This window comes from Saimiri boliviensis, chromosome 4, assembly GCF_048565385.1.
Source record: "Saimiri boliviensis isolate mSaiBol1 chromosome 4, mSaiBol1.pri, whole genome shotgun sequence".
NCBI lineage: Eukaryota > Metazoa > Chordata > Mammalia > Primates > Cebidae > Saimiri > Saimiri boliviensis.
In genome coordinates this window covers 1,732,019-1,742,591 of record NC_133452.1, presented here as the reverse complement: position 1 = coordinate 1,742,591, position 10,573 = coordinate 1,732,019, and positions in this window count along the sequence as shown.

The following is a 10,573-nucleotide window of genomic DNA, read 5'->3' as shown; positions in this document are numbered from 1 at the left end:
GGGGGCGTTTGGGTCACGGGGGCAGATGCTTCATGGCTTGGTGCTGTTCTCACCATAGTGAGTCTCACAAGATCTGGATAAGTGTGTGGCCCCTGCCCCACCCCTTGCTCCTTCTCCCAACATGTGAAACACCTGCTCCCTCAGAGCCTTCTGCCATGACTGTAAGATTTCCGAATGTGAAACACCTGCTCCCTTGTAGCCTTCTGCCGTGACTGTAAGCTTTCCGAGGCCTCCCCAGAAGCAGATGCTGGAGCTATACTTCTTATGCATCCTGAAGAACCATGAGTCAATTAAACTTCTTCTCTTATAAATTACCCAGTCTCACATATTTCTTTAGTAATGCAAGCAGCAGCTAATGCAGAAAATTGGTACTGAGGATGGGGCTGTAAGATACCTGAAAAGTAAAGATACTGTAAAGATACCTGAAAATGTGGAAGGAACTTTGGAAGAAATTGGAAGAGTTTGGAGCGCTCAGAAGGAGACAGGCAAATAAGAGACAGTTTGAAATTTCTTAGAGACTTGCTAAACTGTTGTGATCCAAGTGCTGATACTGATATGGACAATGAAGGCCAGTCTGACAAGGCCTCAGGTGGAAATGAGGAACTATCTGGGAACTAGAGCAAGGATGGTCTTCATTATTCTCTAGCAAAGAACTTGGCTACATTCTGTTCATGCCCATAGATCTGTGTGAACTTGAGAGTGATGGCTTGGAGTATCTAGTGGAGGACATTTTCTAAGTAGCAAAGCATTCAAGATATGATCTGGCTGTTTCTAATGGCTCAGATGTAGGAACAGAGAAATGGCTTGAAGCTGAAACTTACATTTAAATTGGAAGCAGAGTATAAATATTTGGAAAATTTGCAGCCTGACCATGTGTCAGAGGAAAAAAAAAAAAAAAAAAAAAAAGGTATTTCAAGAAAGGAATTCAAGCAAGCTAGGGGGCAACCGCTTGCTAGAGATATTTGCATAACTAAAAAGGAGCCAAGACAATGGAATAAAGGCCTCTATGGCATTTGAGAGATTGCTCAGGCAGCCCCTCCTACCACAGGCCCAGAGGCCTAGGAGGACTCATTGGTTTCAAGGTCCCGCTCCAGGGAGCCACTGCTGTGCATTTCTGCAGGAGGCCGCATCTCACATCCCAGCCACTCCAGCTCCAACCTCCGCTTAAAGGGGCCCAGATATAGCTCAGTTCTCACCTTCCAATGGAACAAGCTGTAAGCCTTGGAAGCTTCCACATGGTGTTCAGCATGTGACTGCACAGAGTACAAGAGTAAATCAGGCTTAGCATTCTCAGCCTAGATTTCAGAGGATGTATATAAAAGCCTGGGTGTCCAGGCAGAAGCCTGCTGCAGGGGCAGAGCTTCACAGAGAACCCCTGCTACAGGAGTGCAGAGGGGATATGTGGGGTTGGAGCCCCCACACAGAGTCCTCACTGTGGCACTGCCTAGTGGAGCCGTGGGAAAAGGGCCACTGCCCTCTGGACCCCAGAAAGTTAGAGTCACCAGCAACCTGCACCTTGTGCATGGAAAAGCCACAGGCACTCAACCACCTGTGAGAGTAGCTGCAGTGGCTGAACCCTGCAAAGCCACAGGGACAGAGCTTTCCAAGGCCTTGGGAGCTCACTGCTTGCACCACCATGCCCTGGATGTGAAACATGGAGTCAAAGGAGATTAATTTGGAGCTTTAAGATTTAATGACTGCCCTGCTGGGTTTCAGAACATGCTTGGGGCCTGTAGCACCCCCCATCTTTTTTTTGGCTGATTTATCCATTTTGGAAAGTGAACGTTTACTAAATGTCTATGCCCAGGTGTATCTTGAGAGTAAATAACTTGCTTAATTTTACACATTCATAGGTGGAAGGGACTCATCTCTGGGTGAGACTTTGCACTAGAACTTGGGACTTAAGACTTTCAAATTAATGCTGTAATAAGTTAAGAGTTTAATGGACTATTAGCAAGGCATGATTTTATTTTGCAATGGGAGAAGGACACGAGATTTAGGGGGGCCCAGGGACAGGATTATATAGTTTGAATATCTGTCCCCACAAAAATGCATGTTGAAATGTAATGCCCAATTTTGGAGGTGGGACCTTGTGGGACGTGTTGGGCTCATGGGAGTGAACCCTCATGTCATGGAGCTGTCCTTATCATAGCAAGTAGGTCATTTGAAGGTGTGTGGCACATTCCCTCCTCTTGTCTTCTCCCACCACCTGTTCCCCACTTGCCTTCTGCCATGACTGAAAGCTTCCTGAGGCCTCCCCAGAATCAGATGCTGGCACTATGCTTCCTATACAGCTTGCAAGACTGTGAGCCATTAAACCTCCTTTTAAAAAAAAATTACCCAGTCCCAGGCATTTCTTTATAGCAATGCAGCAATGGCTTAATACAGCCATTGTATTGGAGAAACAAAATTTTTCTTTCAGAGGATATAAATGCAATGTTAACCATGGCCTAATGGAGAGCCTGGGCAGCTGCCTGGTCCTTACTGAGTTCTTAAACTTTCCATTATTAAAAGTTCTGCACTCTGACTCCTCATGGAAAAGAAGAACTGATCCGAATTACATATGTCTATATCTATGTAGGTATAGATATATTTGTGGGTGGTGACTATCCTCAATTGCTAAAATAGTTATGACCAATGTCAGGTTAGTCAAACCCGTAATACTGGAAATCCAATGAAAACTTCAGGTACGTTTCTGCAACCTGATAGGTCATTTAAATATTTATAATGAGATTTTATTCAGAATTTACTTTAAATGTGTGTTTTCTGATTGTTGAGAAGCTTCCCCGTGTCAGAAGGCTGCTGCTGTTATAGTAGCTAAAAGGTTATTAGTAAGCATATCTCCTTCATGGGGCATTCCAGGGGAACGCTCCAGTGATGGAGGTACGAATTTCACCAGACAAGCTGTAAAACAATTAAGGTACCACTGATAAAATAGCATTAGGCAAGGCTAAATGAATAGACTTGATTGCCTTGATCAAAGGGATTACAGGTTGATGACAATCAGATCCCTTTCCGTGGAAGACATATGTGGACCCCTTATGAAACCGTCACTGAAAGGATTCTGCCCCACTCCTGGAACCTCATGTATCATCTGCTTTTAAACTCTCATGTGGCTAAAGGCTACAAGGCTTCAATGCATTACACTAAAGTGTGCTTTCAGCAGGCATAGAAAGCCTTTCATGGTCCCCTGACTGAGGACAGCAATTCGAAATCTAGAACCCGCAGACTGGATCTTCTGGAAATGACATCAGAGAAAGACTGCCCTTGCCGCTTACACTGGCACAAAACCTTGGAACCTCAGATTTTGGGTTCATTATCTCACAGCTCAGAAGGGCTACTCCAGATTCCTGGAACTGTATACTTATTGGAGACCTTAAACTAAAACTAACCAGGGAAGTTTCTCCCCAGAAGTAAACAGCATCCTAGATGGGGACAGCCTTCCCAGAACCTTCTATCAAGATTTCTCTACCTTGATGAGACGTGGCCTCTCTTAATGTTTTCCTTGCTTATGTCTCTCTGAATAGTAAAATTGAAAAATGGGTCTTGTGTACACTCATGCATATACTTTTATTTGTGGAGGATTTCACAGCCAACCACATGCATGGGAAGCTTTATGTCTTGACAGATGAGATATGAAGGGCCAATGTGGTAATAAATTTTAATGGTAGCTTCGTTGCTCCATAATGTCAGAAGCAGAGTGTCTGTCTACTCCTCTTAACCTGCATCACAGGTCACTATGACCATGAGGGCACCATGACCTATGAATGACAGTGCTGGATGGACACCCAAAATGATGGTAACAGAGTGGGGCTGAGGCCCGAAGGGTTGGTCACATTCTCACTTCAGTGAAAACCTGACCAAAAGGGGAGGATTTTTAAATGAAATTATGGGAGGCCATTGTTTTGGACTGAGCTCATGCACTAAGTCCCAGTAGATCAGACGAAACCAGAATGAAGTCATGCCTGTGAAATGCAACATAACTAAGCTGAAACTTTAAAGAAATAGATAGATCCCAAAACAGGCCAGTTTAATTTTCCTCCGGAAAACAGGAGATTCTGGAATACCAAGGAGGTCCCTGTGCTCTCAACTGTACAGAAAAGCCACCTGAAGGAGCAAATGTTTCCTCCATTGTTGTGGTCTTTTGTTCCCTTCTTACAAAACCCACTGTTCTGCTATTTCCCAGAGGGACTCCAGACCAACGAAATCTATTTACTGAGGTGATAGAATGATGTCAATGACTAAAATTTTGATCAATTTCTCAAAATTGAGAGGTGGATTACAAGTGGGGAGATTATTAAGTTTAGCCTAAAGCTGCCTCTTTACATATTTTAATTTCAGACTAAAGGTTTTTCTGTGCATAGTGGACTGTAACCTAACTGGATGTGTAAAGAAACTTCAACCTACTCTTGTGCCCGTCACCAAAGGCGAACTGTTCAAACCATGTTCGAATAAGGCAGGATCTAGCTGTATTCAATCCAGTGTATCTGAAGCTCACTCTGTTTTGTGTACATTACTTTCCTTTTTCCGTCCCTACAGTTATGTGGCAGCCCTACGTCACTCTGACCCGATTCTCCTTCTAAGGGCTGCTGGATTCATGAATTGTCCTTTGCTCAATTAAACTGTTAGATTTAATCTATTATAAGTTTTCCTGTTAGCATAGTACAAGTTCTGTTATTATTTGTTTTATTTTATTTTATTTTTGAGATGGAGTCTTGCTCTGCCACCCAGGCTAGAGTGCAGTGGCACAATCCCAGCTCACCACAACCTCCACTTCCTGGGTTCAAGCGATTCTCCTGCCTCAGCCTTTGGAGTAGCTGGGATTACAGGCATGTATCACCACACCCGGCTAAGTTTTTGTATTTTTAGTAGAGACAGGGCTTGTCATGTTGGCCAGGCTAGTCTCTAACTCCTGACCTCAGGTGATCCGCCCACCTCAGCCTCCCAAAGTACTGGGATTACAGGCTTGAGCCACTGCACCTGTTACTGTTTTACATGAGCAAAATAATTAAGTAGGAAACCAGTAAACAAATTGCTATGTACAAAATTTGAGATGAGTTTGGGAAAGCATTTCTAATTTTTGTTGCTTGAATTTCTTTTTGTTAATATTGGTGTTAATAAGTAAAAGAGGGCCGGGCGCGGTGGCTCAAGCCTGTAATCCCAGCACTTTGGGAGGCCGAGGCGGGTGGATCACGAGGTCGAGAGATCGAGACCATCCTGGTCAACATGGTGAAACCCCGTCTCTACTAAAAATACAAAAGAAAAATTAGCTGGGCATGGTGGCACGTGCCTGTAATCCCAGCTACTCAGGAGGCTGAGGCAGAATTGCCTGAACCCAGGAGGCGGAGGTTGCAGTGAGCTGAGATTGCACCATTGCACTCCAGCCTGGGTAACAAGAGCGAAACTCTGTCTCAAAAAAAAAAAATAAGTAAAAGAAAAATGATTAGTTCTCTGTTTCCTAGAGTTGATGGCAGGTTGATTTTTAAATGTACCAAGCAACATTTGTAAAAGCAAGCACACTTTCCTTGGTCTTAAAAAAGTCCTTTTCTATGTAACTGCAAGATAAAGTAGGTGTAAACCTATAACATGAAGATTTTATAGGATGCACTATTTCTCTAGTGTTTCTGTTCATTTTCTGTAGGTATGTTTTTTTAATGGTGTAGCTTATGCTGGTTTCTTTTTATTATTGTCAATTCTCATTTGAAAATCATTAATATTTCCAGCTTAAAATTTTTATATAGTACCCCAGAAGATTTAGTTGAACATAATTGTAAGAAGGCTTGTGATCATTTGCATGTAATGGCAAATGTGTCCAAGACACTTAGTTTCCAACAGTAAAACAAAATTGGTCTACCGGGGAAGAGTAAAGCTGTGTCTCAGTTGTGAGAGAAATTTAGGTGTCCACATTTTCTTAGCTTTAAACAGAGCACAAGTATGCCTCAAATTACAGCAACCCAATCTGCACAAAGTTAAGCCTGCATAAAGCTCAGCATTCAGTAAACTGAGGAGAAAACGTGCTTGTGGGGTTTGAGGACATTTGCTGTCTTGAATATGCGCTGTCTTTTCTCTGGCCGGCTATTGAGGTTTTACTTGGTGAAGAGACGCAAAGGTGGGAGACTTGGGTCCAGGCTCACCTTGACCATCTTCAGTCAAATTGTGACCTTTCAAGCTCTTTCCTTCCCCTTCTGCAGCACAGGCATAATCAGAGCATTTACCTCATTAGATCTTTCCGAGGATCAAGGAGACAGTGCACATGAATCACTAAACGCTGCATGGTCAGTGATCCCGGATAAACATCAGTGGCCATTCATTGCTGCCTGATACACAGGGCCAGAAACACACACTCCCTTCAAAGCCCCCTCTAATTTTTAAAGGCTTTACACAATATTGTTCTTAAAACCTTGCAAGGAAAGCAGAGCCCAGTGCTGTGACGGTAACTGAATAAAGGACAAGGACCGGATTTGCAGACATTTGCACCCTCACTTGCTAGTCATGATTTATCACCCAGATTAGAGCCTAGTTTAAATTCTCTTGGGAAAACATTAGTTTTATAGTTGGTTTCTTGAGTTGTTTTTTTTTTATTCTTTTATTTTTCTATTTATTTTCTTTTTCATGAATTTTAATTGGCTGAATGAAGCTTTCTAATAGTCCTTTAATATTTCCTTGTAACCTTAGCAAAGCCTCCTAGCCCACTCCGACACGCATAGACGACATCTTGTTTCCTTGGAGATGTATTTACTAAGGGTCCGGCTGGTTTAGGCTGCAATGCCACCAAATGTCATACGTTTAGGCCTGTAGATGCAGATCCAGGGATGGGGAGAAGTCCATCAGGCACATCACTGCATAATCACACAAACCTCAAAGCGGTGCCACCATTTTCTCAGCATTAAAACGAAACCTATGACAGCTGATCCATTTTCCTGCTCATGCTGGACTTTCCTGAAGTATTGAGTTGCACTGTTAAATTTCACAGCTTTCATGCTGAAGTCCACGTCCTTGTTCAGCATCTTACAACAACATCGACCAGGGAGGAGTGGAAAGAAGAACCCCAGTTCTCCCCTCAGCCCTACGTGTCACCATCAGGAGCTGCTACCTCGGTGTCTTTGGAAGGTTAGAAGCAGCTGCTGATCCACATCTGGTGGCTGTCCTGTGAGTAGCAGCATATATGCACTGCATTTTTGTGTTGACCAGTAGATAATCTAGATGATATTGATGACGTAGCACTTAAACAGAAATGTAAGAAGCAACATCAGAAAATTTGGTGGAACTAATATAGACTGTAATCTTCATTTCTTCATTAAGAACACTCAATGTAATTATGTTAGTGAAGGCTTGTGAGGTTTGAACCAACGCTGCCACTCAGCTGGCACCGTCTGCCTGGCTCCCCGTCTCGGCGTGTCAGCTTGCTGTGTAAAAAAACGGTACACAAACACAGCTCTGATTGATGATTCTCCTGGGAAACATAAATTTTATATATCCTGTCAAATAAATTGCATTGTCTCATAAAATTCTCATTCAAGTCTACTAAAAAAAGTATTACAACAGGGTAGGCTTGTTACTAATAATCCTGTGATACATGGGATGTAGGTCAGTGTCACGAAACCACGTTTCTGAGATATTAATAGACATTCTTTGAGAAAAGTGGTGCGAAGAATCTCTTTTCTTCTACAATGTGCCATGAGCTACGGCATCTGTAGCTGTTCCTGTGATTATACGATGGTCTCTCTGCAGGAGGACTTCTGTGGGTGAATGCATGACCTGAGGAGTAGCTGCAAACCACCCTTTCTCCAGAGATGAGTGCAGGGGAGCTGACAAGATGCTTGCCTGGAGATGTGGTTCATGGGGGGTGTCAAAATATTCCCAGAAATGCACAGTCACATAGAAATTGGAATACTGGTTGAAATGATTTCTGTGGCGACCTTCTTAGAGCTTGCCATAAAACCCAGGGGAACACTTCAAATGACAAGGTTGGTACCAAAATAGTCTTTTGAAAAAAACAAGATTGGTTAAATAGTCACGGTTTTTGGCTGAGTAGGGTACATTAGGATGGGATTTCTGCTCAACCTCAAAACCGTATGGCCTATGACCATGGACTCCCACCCTCCCTCGGATCTGCAGACCAGCTCAGCGGAGGCTGGTCGGTTTGGGTTTCAGGAAGCAGGTTGGGTTCATGTCTGTCTCTTATTTCCTCATTCCCCTTGGACCTGCACCTACCAGGCTTATCACTAAGGCACAAGGGAATGAGTGAGAACCAGCCACACCCCCAAGGTCTCGCCCTAAACCAACCAGGTCAGAAGCCATGTGGGAGTTGGTGTGGTGGGAAGAACAGTGCACTTAACCACCAGACACACGCACTGGGAGGGCTCCCACTCCGTCTCCACACCACACCTAGCTTCTCTACAGCTGGGCAAAAATAGGAAGGAGGTTAATCTGAATCATTTATCAAACGATGGAGATCAGCAGACATGGTGAGATTAAAACTTCAGCAGCATTCCTAGCATAACTAACTAAATAGTGAAAGACACCTTGATATACAAAACCCGCTGAGCTACCTAGTGATTCTTCTGAAAACGATGAGGGCTACTGCATGCAATCCCTTGAGCAATGTCTCAGCTATTTACATTATGGTTACTATAGAAAACTGGGAAAACAGAAGAAATAATTAAATCATCAATAAATAATTGGTGGCCCCTCCATCCAGAGATCACCTCTGTTTACATTTTCAAATATTCCTTCTGTTTGTTTTGCTGTGCATATTGCTATACATAATTCTCAGCGTATTTCAAAAATAATTTCAAAAGTCAACATTGACTGAAAGCTGTGTACATTAACTTTATTATGAATTAATTCTCCCCAAATAAAAGTTAACTTCTTGACATAGCTCCTTGGGAAGATAATGTGTTATTTTTACTAAAAATAATATAATTGCTAAGAAAATACAGAAAATAGTTGAGTGCAATCTGCCTTCGTCGTTGACACGTTTATGTGGTGTTGTTCCCAGCTTCCTCTGTAAAAGTGATTCCCACGGCAGCCCACCTTCATCGGGAATGGGCAGGAAGGACCGTGCCTGAGGTATTCGAGTATTTGACACACCGGGGACAGAACATCCTGACTGCCAGTCTCATGGAAGACAATTCTGTATCTACCACATATATCTAGAGATCCTCTAGCTCTTATTTACATATGCTACTCCCTGAAGATGAAAATCTATTAGATTCATTAACTAATTACGGTCTACTTTGTGCATGATATGCTGTTAGAAGTTAAAAACATGAATATTTTAGTTTATATTTTTAAACAATGCTAAAAACATGTTGTACTACAGGAGAGTAGGAACACTTCTGATAATTAGAAAAAGTAAAGAAACGAAGTCTTTGTGGCAGGAGGCCAGCATGGCTTCAGACTTCACAACTGGAAACAACCTTTAAAGGTGGTGACGTCCTCCCCAGATGAAACAATGGGAAGAGAAAAATGCATAAGTCATGGGGTGAGCAGCAGGTGTGCATGCCACATCCAAGCAACAGGGATGCTCAGGTGTCCCCAGGACACAGGTGCACAAGACGGCATGAGGAGATGAGGCTGCGGCCACGAGGCAGCCATCAAAGGACCTTGTACTTAGAGGAGCCGAGGCTTGACCTTGTCGCCCATGGGGTCTGGGGTTTGCTTATCTGTTTTAATATTATCAGGTTTTTTCAGATGTGTAATACATACACACAGTAAAAAATTAAAAGCAAATCCTAAAGGTATGTTTGTGAAATGTAAGAAGGTCAGAAGATAAGCCTCTCTCCCAATATGCATTCCTGACTATAAGCTCCTCACTGGCACTCTTTCTTTCTCCAGGAAGGAATTACTACTACCAATGTCTGGTATGCGTCCTCTCAGAGGTGATGCGCACACACACACACACACACACACACACACACACATGAACAAACACACACGTACATATACAAACACAAACATCAACACAGGAAGCAACTACTACTACCAATGTCTAGTATGCATCCTCTCAGAGGTGATGTACACAAATACACACAAACACACACGTACATATACAAACACAAATATACACGTACACAAACACACACAAACAACAAAAGCACACACATGCATACACAAACATAAACACACACATACACAGACACACATACACGTACATACACACAAACATTCATACACACACACATCAGCACACACATAACCAAATAAAAACACACAAAATACACATGGATGCACACATAAAAATGCACATACACACAGACACATAAATGCACAAACACACATGCAAGCAAACACATGAACACACAAATACACATACACACACAAATGCATACACACACACACACATTCCCATAAATGGTAGCAAACCGTAGACAATTTTTTGCAGTGTACCTTTGCACTTAACAATCATGTCCAGTTAGGTTTCCCTGACCTGAACTCAAAAAGCATTCATGCATGATTGATGTATTATGATGGCATTCGGACCAGCCCTGGTGGCTCATGCCTGGCTCAGCACTTAGCGAGATGGAGGAAGGAGGATTGCTTGACCCCAGGAGTTCGAGACAAGCCTAGT